General features: G+C 46.3%; 1 long non-coding RNA gene across 1 annotated transcript; it reads right to left on the bottom strand.

Moving 5' to 3' along the window:
• Positions 1 to 921: 921 nt before the first annotated feature.
• LOC126488616 (uncharacterized) lies at positions 922 to 3553 on the bottom strand. Its single transcript, XR_007588767.1, has 4 exons — positions 3350 to 3553; positions 3017 to 3187; positions 2211 to 2306; positions 922 to 1307 (listed from the first exon to the last, which is right to left on the bottom strand). It is a non-coding gene; the product is annotated as an uncharacterized lncRNA (long non-coding RNA).
• Positions 3554 to 7861: the final 4308 nt, after the last annotated feature.

Raw genomic sequence — 7861 nt, 5'->3', positions numbered from 1 at the left:
AGACAGGAGATCTCCATTATGCAAACAGTCCTCAGGAAGGGAAGGGGCGTGCATAATAAAAAGTCTGGCTGACATTCTATAATCCTCTAATTACATAAATCCAATCAGCCTGAGGGCATGGAGCAACCTCTCAGCTGTCCTGCAGGAGAGTGGGATCCTTCGGACCCTCCCCTGAGAGCTGGGGAAGGTCACAGCCCTACTGGAAGACCATCTTAATTTGTGAGTGGTACCTGACCTTGTTGACTCTAGAAAAGGCAATTAATCGCTTTTTAGAATTGAAATTGGTCTTTTTTTGTGACTTTTCAAACGTTTGAGAGGCAGAAACTTGAAGTCATTATTCAAAGTGGTCATAGCCACGCAGCTGACACACATACAAGTCATTATTCAAAGTGGCCGTAATCACACAACTGAGACACATACAAGTGCTCGGGTGTCACTCAAACCTACTTTGCCCTCGATACCAAAGTCAGATTAAGAGGTGACAGACTGGAGCAATGGCTCCTCTTCCAGAGAGGCTAAATTCAGTTCTGAACATCCATAGTGGCCATTCCCCAGCTGCCCGTGGTTCCACCTTCAAGGGATCCAAAGTGAAGCAACTGCACTCATGTGCTTACACCCACACACAGAAACATTCTATAATTTTAAAAAAAAAATCCCTTTAAAAGTAGTTCTCAGCCGGGCAGTGGTGGTACACGCCTTTAATCCCAGCTCTCGGGAGGCAGAGGCAGGCAGGGCTCTGTGAGTTCGAGGCCAGCCTGGTCTACAAGAGCTAGTGCCAGGACAGGCTCCAAAGCTACACAGAGAAATCCTGTCTTGGAAAACCAAAAATAAATAAATAAATAAATAAATAAATAAATAAATAAATAAATAAAAGCCCTTCCCAACCTTCCTGATGCTGCGACTCTTTATAGGCCCTTCCTCATGCCATGGTGACCCCAACCATAAAATTATTTATGTTATTACTTCATAACTATAATTGTGTTTCTGCTGTGAATTGTAAATACCTGTGTTTTCTGATGGTCCTTCGGGAGTCGCAAGCACTGCTTTAAAAAGTGACCGAGGAACCATGGGAGCATGTGGCAGTGCAAGAGTATTGACAGTGGTTTTCTTCAACAGCCTTTCTGGTCCCCACCGCCCTGTCCTCTCACACAGGGGACATACCTGCACAAACTCAGAGCTCTTTCCTTTTCTTCTACCCCAGTAATTCTCCTGTGAGGAAGAGAAGGGCAGGTGAGCCGACCTCTTCACACGCAGGGCTGTGCAGCACACACAGCCAGTGTCCACATGGGCGCTGTGTTTCCTGTGCACTGAGAGGCGAAGAGAAGTTCAGTTGGACAAAGCTAGGAGTGTTTTCACAAAATGTTTACTTTCTCTCTTTTGCTTCTGTGTTTGCTTGTTCAGTTGTTCATGCAAGATATCATAGTCTTGTGTCTGTTACGTGCCCAGCAAGTGCCCTCAGCCCTGCCCTCAGCCCTGCCCTCAGTCTTCATCCAACTCCCTTAAAGCCAGAACTAAGCAGAGCACCTACAGAGCTCACCACCAGTGAGGACAAGAAGGAGAGAAGGCTCAAGAGAGACTCCAAGAAGGTTCCTACTTTATTCTGTCCCAGAGATTATCCTTTTCCTAAGTAAAAAAACCAAAAACTATATAACAAACACGTGCTCTCTCTCTCTCTCTCTCTCTCTCACACACACACACACACACACACACACACACACAGAGACAGAGACAGAGAGAGACAGAGACAGAGACAGAGACAGAGACAGAGACAGAGACAGAGACAGAGACAGAGACAGAGAGAGGCATACACAGTGTACATACAAATGTCTCTTAGAGAGTCTGTGAAGGCAAACGAGATGGGGGTTTCACAAACTGAAAACTGGCTCTGAGATGAGCAGAGAACTCCTGAGGAACAAGTTAAACAGAATTAGACATGGAGTTTGGGGAACTTCTGGGGGTGTATTTCCCCTTAAATATGAGTAGAGGAACTTGGGGAACAGAGAACTCTAGAGGGAAGCACTGGAGGGAATCACCAACCACAGGACCTGGTAAGCTGCCAACTCCTTCCTGAGCCCAACCTCCAACCCAAGCTGAGTCTCTTGAGGTCTTCCTGGCTGCTGTCACCCAACCTCCTTCTGGATCACTTCCAGCCCTTCTAGCTTTGTTCCTCTCCTGTGTCTAGCTCTGTCCTGTGTCTTCCCCACACTTACCTAGTCTCCTAGACTCTTTGGAGCAGATTGACAGCAGTCAGTCACACACCTGGCGCAGCCATCACTCTCCTCGTGAGCAATCCCCTCTGGGGCTTCCTGCCACGGGAATGGTCTGTGAGTTTCCCCCGGGTTTCTGTACTAGGATGTGCACACGTAGACAGTAGACGCTCCTTTCCCTCCCAGTCACTCTTTCAGTTACCCTAACCATCAACAATATTCCAAAAGTACTAAATCGAAAATTCTAAAAATAAACACCTAGGTTTTAAACTACAGACCCACGCCCTCGAGTCTTGTGATGAAATCCCATCCTGCCCCACACAGTCCAGCCTGTTTGATGAATCATCTCCGCTGTACACGCTCTGTATATGCTACCCGCCCATTCATCAGAATGACTGTCAGATTGCAGGGCTTGACCGTGTTCAGCTCAGCTTTCTCAATTACAGCCCACAAAGTGTAAGAGGAATGACGCCTACAATTCAGGAACTCCAAAGAAGAGCTATGAAATGTCTAAGATAAAAATCTCCACCAATAAGGAAAGAAAGAAATACATGCTGTGGTGCTAAGATCTACCATAACGGTGATCTCCTATCCGTCAAATTGTGAAGGGAGAAAAAGAAGCCTGCACTAGTTTTTCTGTGGCTTCTCAAACTACAACAGACACGTCTACACACATGATAAGGCATATATGTATATATTAAAATGGTGTCTATAGGGCTTAATGCCACCAACAGTTTCAGGCATTCTATGGCGGTCACTCCCCTGCCCTCAAGGCAAGGGCCGAGCAGTGTGTGATATTTGAGACTAACCCGATTTTGAAGGACTGAATGATAAAAGTTTCACACGACAGATCTGTGCCAAGTGTTGCTGGTGGGGGTGGTGAGGTATGCCTTTAATCTCAGCACTCGGGAGACAGAGGCAGGTGGCTCTGGAGGTCAGGTTGGTCGATGTAGCCAGTTCCAAGTCATGCATAGTGAGACCTTATCTCGAAATAAAATTTAAAAAAGAAGGAAATTATGAAATACTCAAAAGCCTTCAGTAAGCATGAGATCAATGGGTGGTGACCTAAAGGTTCAAATAATGGCCCAAGTGAGGGGAAGTGGAATGTCGTCCCTAGTTTACAGAAAGTGCATCTGACTCACTGCAAGTTGCTGAAATTCCGCATGAATTCATGCTGCCTGTAAAAGCCAGGCATCAGCGGTGAGCAACCATGATCTCCGGTCAGTCAGGCAGAAGCACTTTGTTTTCCATTCGGTGGTGACGCCAGCCAGATCCCATTGCTTCTGACAAAGGCCCTCGTCAAACCTGTGTGTCATCGTTTGCGTATGCCACAGCTGCCCCGTGCACGCGCGGACCCACTTCCTGACCCACAGTAACTCTTTGGCTTCCTGACAGACGCGGTCCAGTGCGTCCGTGCGGAGTGCAGCGCCATCTCCTGGACGCTATGGGATAACCTGGAGTGGTTGCAAGGAACACTGGCAGAAATATGGAACCTACACCCAAACAAGTCCTCGAGGCTGCACATGACCCCTTCCTTGCCACAGAATGTGAGGCACATGTGCAAATGTTTATTCATGGTGTGTGTGTGTGTGTGTGTGTGTGTGTGTGTGTGTGTGTGTGTGTGTGTGTGTAAAGGATATGACCTTTCAAAAAGTAGGAAAAGTGACCATCACCACCCTCATTACTGGATTCGTATGAAATTTTACAATTGATAAACTTTTACTTAAGTAATCCCATATAGTTTCTCAGTACTCTGTATAAGCAGAAAGAGCGGAGAGGGGAGGGGGAAGTACCAGATATTGGCTTTTGCTAGTAGAATTACTCATGATTTAGCCACGTCTGAGATGGCAGCTAGGCTCCTTCCTTCTTTACCAAACTCTTTGCTCACTTGCTAAAAAAGGCAGGCTGGCCAAGGATGAGGAGGAGGAGATGAAGTAAAACCCAGGAAACTATGAGGCGTATGAGAGCAAACCTCAGTTATTCCCGAGTCTGGAAGTGGGTCTAGAAAACTCTGGCCAGCAGCAGCAGGTTTGAGTTTTGTCAGGTCCTCTAGCAGATCAGAGATGCACTTACGTCACACCACGAGGCACAATCACATACTGAGGTTTCTGGGGTGAACTCGACGTCTGTTAGAGGGGGCACAAAGGCAAGTAACTGCCTAGGCGCCCTTGGCTCTGCTGTGTGGGCCGTGTGTAAGTCTGGGGCTGTTCTGCGGATGTGGGCAAGCTCACAAGTGAGCTACGCAGTGTCTCCTGCCACTAACTGATGCGGGAGGCCTTGGGGTTCCATGGAATCCTTGAAACTGTTCTGAGATGTCCTGTGCTTCCCAGAGGAGGAGCCGGGAGGGAGGGAGGAGTCAACGGCCTAAGAACACAGCAGGGGCGGAGCGCTCTGGCCAGCTCTGGCTCTCCTTCCTGCAGTGACCCGCTCCTGGGGGCCTGCCAGCCTCTGAACTGCAGTATACTTTGCTACTTGCTTCAAGGCTAACTGTCTCGTTCCGCTCCCCACCACGTAGTAACCGTGACAGCAGCCAGCTCACACTGATCCCAGAGTGTAAACGACGGTGGTTTGAAGACAGGCTTTGCTTGCCTTTGTTGTCAACTTGAATGTCAGACTGAAAAATAGCTGGAACAAATAGTTCTGGGTTAGAGGTCAGGGGACAAACTGGACTCCAGGGCAAAACAAATAAGGCCTCTCTCAGTAGCTTGCAGGCGTGAGCTCACTAACCTGCCCTCAGTGAACAGACTTGGCACGCTGCCTGGCTCACCTTTAAGCAGCCCCAGCAGGCCGGGAAAGCATGGCCTGATGATCCATGTGAGGGTCTGAGCTTCTGCCTGGAAAGCGATGATGCCACAGCACAGGAACGCTCCATGATGCAGACCCGCAGCTGCTGTGGGACGGTTTGGTTCCACGATGCAAAGATGTTGTTGTCACAAGGTCTGTACCATGTCATGAAAAGTGGCAAAGGGACATTATGTTACAATAGTTTGCCTCTGGTGGAACCTTCCGGACAGACTGGCATTGTTTGCAGATTCCAGGATGCAGTTTGAACTTGCTGGGTAATCACAGTGATGTATTTTGTCAAAATCTTTCTCCACAGCTCCAGCTCATGTCTGCCAACACTATGGTTTCCCCATGGAGCTAACAATCCCTAACAGCAAGAAAAACGAACAAGTGCCCGGTGCCAGGTGTGGCTCTAAACTGTCCATCTTAACCCTAAAGCAGTGCTTCTCAACCCGCTAGTGCTGCGACCTCACAGTTCCTCATAGTGCAGAGAACCCCCCACACCACCACCATCACCACCACCACAACAACAAAATTATTTCATTGCTACTTTTTTAACTGTAATTTTGCTACTATTGGGAATCATAATGTAAATATCTGATATGCAGGGTATCTGATATGTGACCCCAAGAGGTCACAACCCACAGGCTGAGAACCAGTACTGTAAAAGGGGCAGGAGTTTGGCCAGGGCTGGGGCATGGGAGGTGGGGGTGTTGTCTCCAGGTGGTTAAGAGAGAGGAATGTGTGCTCTGGTACATCAAGTAGGACTTGGCCCTGGCCTCGCTGGCTGCCTTGGTGAGGCCCACCCCCAGGAGAACCAAGGCCCTGCAGAAAGCAGAAACTGGCTCTGTCTGGGTAGCACAGGTCTCAGGTCCTCAGACAAAAGCCCTTTGTCCAGGAGGTGGCTTCCAGGAGGCCACACCACACCACTCCCCCCCCCCAACTAATCCCCTTGCTACAGATAAGCTTGAAAGCCCTTTCCAGGAGTGAACTTGAAAATGTCCTACATGATAAGAGAAAATCTGAATTCCAATATTAAGAAAATTGTCTATCCCAGCTTGTGAAAGTTTATAAATATGTAGCAAAAGAAGATAAGAACAAAAGGAGGCTTCTTTTAGGCTCATGCAAAACCAAAAAAAAAAAAAAAAAAAAATTTGTCCATGGATCTGACAGTACAGAAGGTAAGTGTTGAAACTCCACACCTTGGCATAAACTCTCCAATGGGCCTTCTGTGCCACCACACCCGAATTGTTCAGGGCTAGGCTCCATCTCGGCCTCTGCACATTAAACAAGCACCCACTTGACAGCGTTCCACACCCATCCACAATGATAGTGTCTTCGTGTTGGAGGTAACCAGTATACTGAACTCTTAGCCATTCAGTTTTACTATAAATTTAAAATTGTTCCAGGTTTTTTAAAATTTTCTTATCTAAAGTAAGCAGTTTTTTTGAGTGTTGAGATTTTCTTATTCATTTCTTTGTTATTCTATCTTCCTACATGCTACTCTCATTTGTGTATCACTTTAATAATCAGAAAAGTAAAAATAGTTTTAAAAGCCTATCTCTTCCTGGGACAGGAACAGACTCAAGATTCCTCTGCTCTCCTAAAGACAATGGGAATAACTTACTAGGTTAGTCTTTTTTATCATTATTATTAAATTAATTTATTTTATATCCCCACGGAAGTTTCTCCTCCCTCCTCTCCTCTTATTCCCTCCCCCACTTCCCCTCTGGCCTCCTCACTCCATTCCTCCATTTCTGTTCAGAAAAGGAAAAGCCTCCCATGGATATCACCACAATATGGCTAATCAAGTTGCAGCAGGACTAAGCACTTGCCTTGTATCAAAGCTGAGCAAGACAAGTTTCATGATGTCATTGTTTTTACCAGCTGAGTAATACCCCATCATGTAGACGTCACACATTTTCTTTATCCATTCTTCAGTTGAGGGAAAGCTAGGTTGTTTCCAAGTTCTGGTTATTACAAATAAATCTGCTAGGAACATAGATGAGAAAGTATCCTTGTGGTATGATTGTGCATCCTTTGGGTATAGCTAGGCCTTAAGGTCCCAATTTTCTGAGAAACCACCATGTGGGCAGAGTTTTCCTGTCCTGCAGCAGCTCTCAGATAAACACACTGAGTCATATATTAACTAAAAATGCTCGGCCAATAGCTCAGGCTTATCACTAACTAACTCTTACATTTTAATTTAACCCATATTTCCTATTTATGTTTTGCCACATAACAATATCTTCTTTCAACACGACAGGATCCTCTCCTACTCCCTCTGTATCTGGCTCACAGCTCCAAACTCTGCCCTTCTTACTCCCATCATTCTCCTAGTCTGGCTCTCTTACCTACCCTTATTCTGTTCAACCCCTCAGTGTCTTTATTAAACTAATCATAGTAACATATGTTCACATGGTGTAAAGGGATATCCCGCAGCACCACCATATTGATGTCCAAAGTGGCTGTACAAGTTTGCACTCCCACCAACAGAAGATGCTCCACACCGTCTCCAGCATAAGTTGTCATTTCTGTGGGTTTTTTAAGATTTTTTTAAAGAGTTATTTTTTAAAGATTTATTTATTTATTATGTATACAGTGTTCTGGCATGTATGCCTACACACCAGAAGAGTACACCAAATCCCATAATAGATGGTTGTGAGCCACCATGTGCTTGCTGGGAATTGAACTCAGGACCTCTGGAAGAGCAGCCTGTGCTCATAACCTCTGAACCATCTCTCCAGCCCTAAGATTTATTTACTTATTATGCGTACAGTGCTCTGGCATTTATGACACCAAATCCCATTAAAGATGGTTTTGAGCAACCACATTGTTGTTGGGAATTGATCTCAGGTCCTCTGAAAGAG

Source organism: Alexandromys fortis, unplaced genomic scaffold, assembly GCF_014885135.2.
Source record: "Alexandromys fortis isolate MF-2015 unplaced genomic scaffold, M_Fortis_MF-2015_v1.1 scaffold_163, whole genome shotgun sequence".
NCBI classification, from domain to species: domain Eukaryota; kingdom Metazoa; phylum Chordata; class Mammalia; order Rodentia; family Cricetidae; genus Alexandromys; species Alexandromys fortis.
This window is presented reverse-complemented; position numbering and strand designations above follow the sequence as displayed.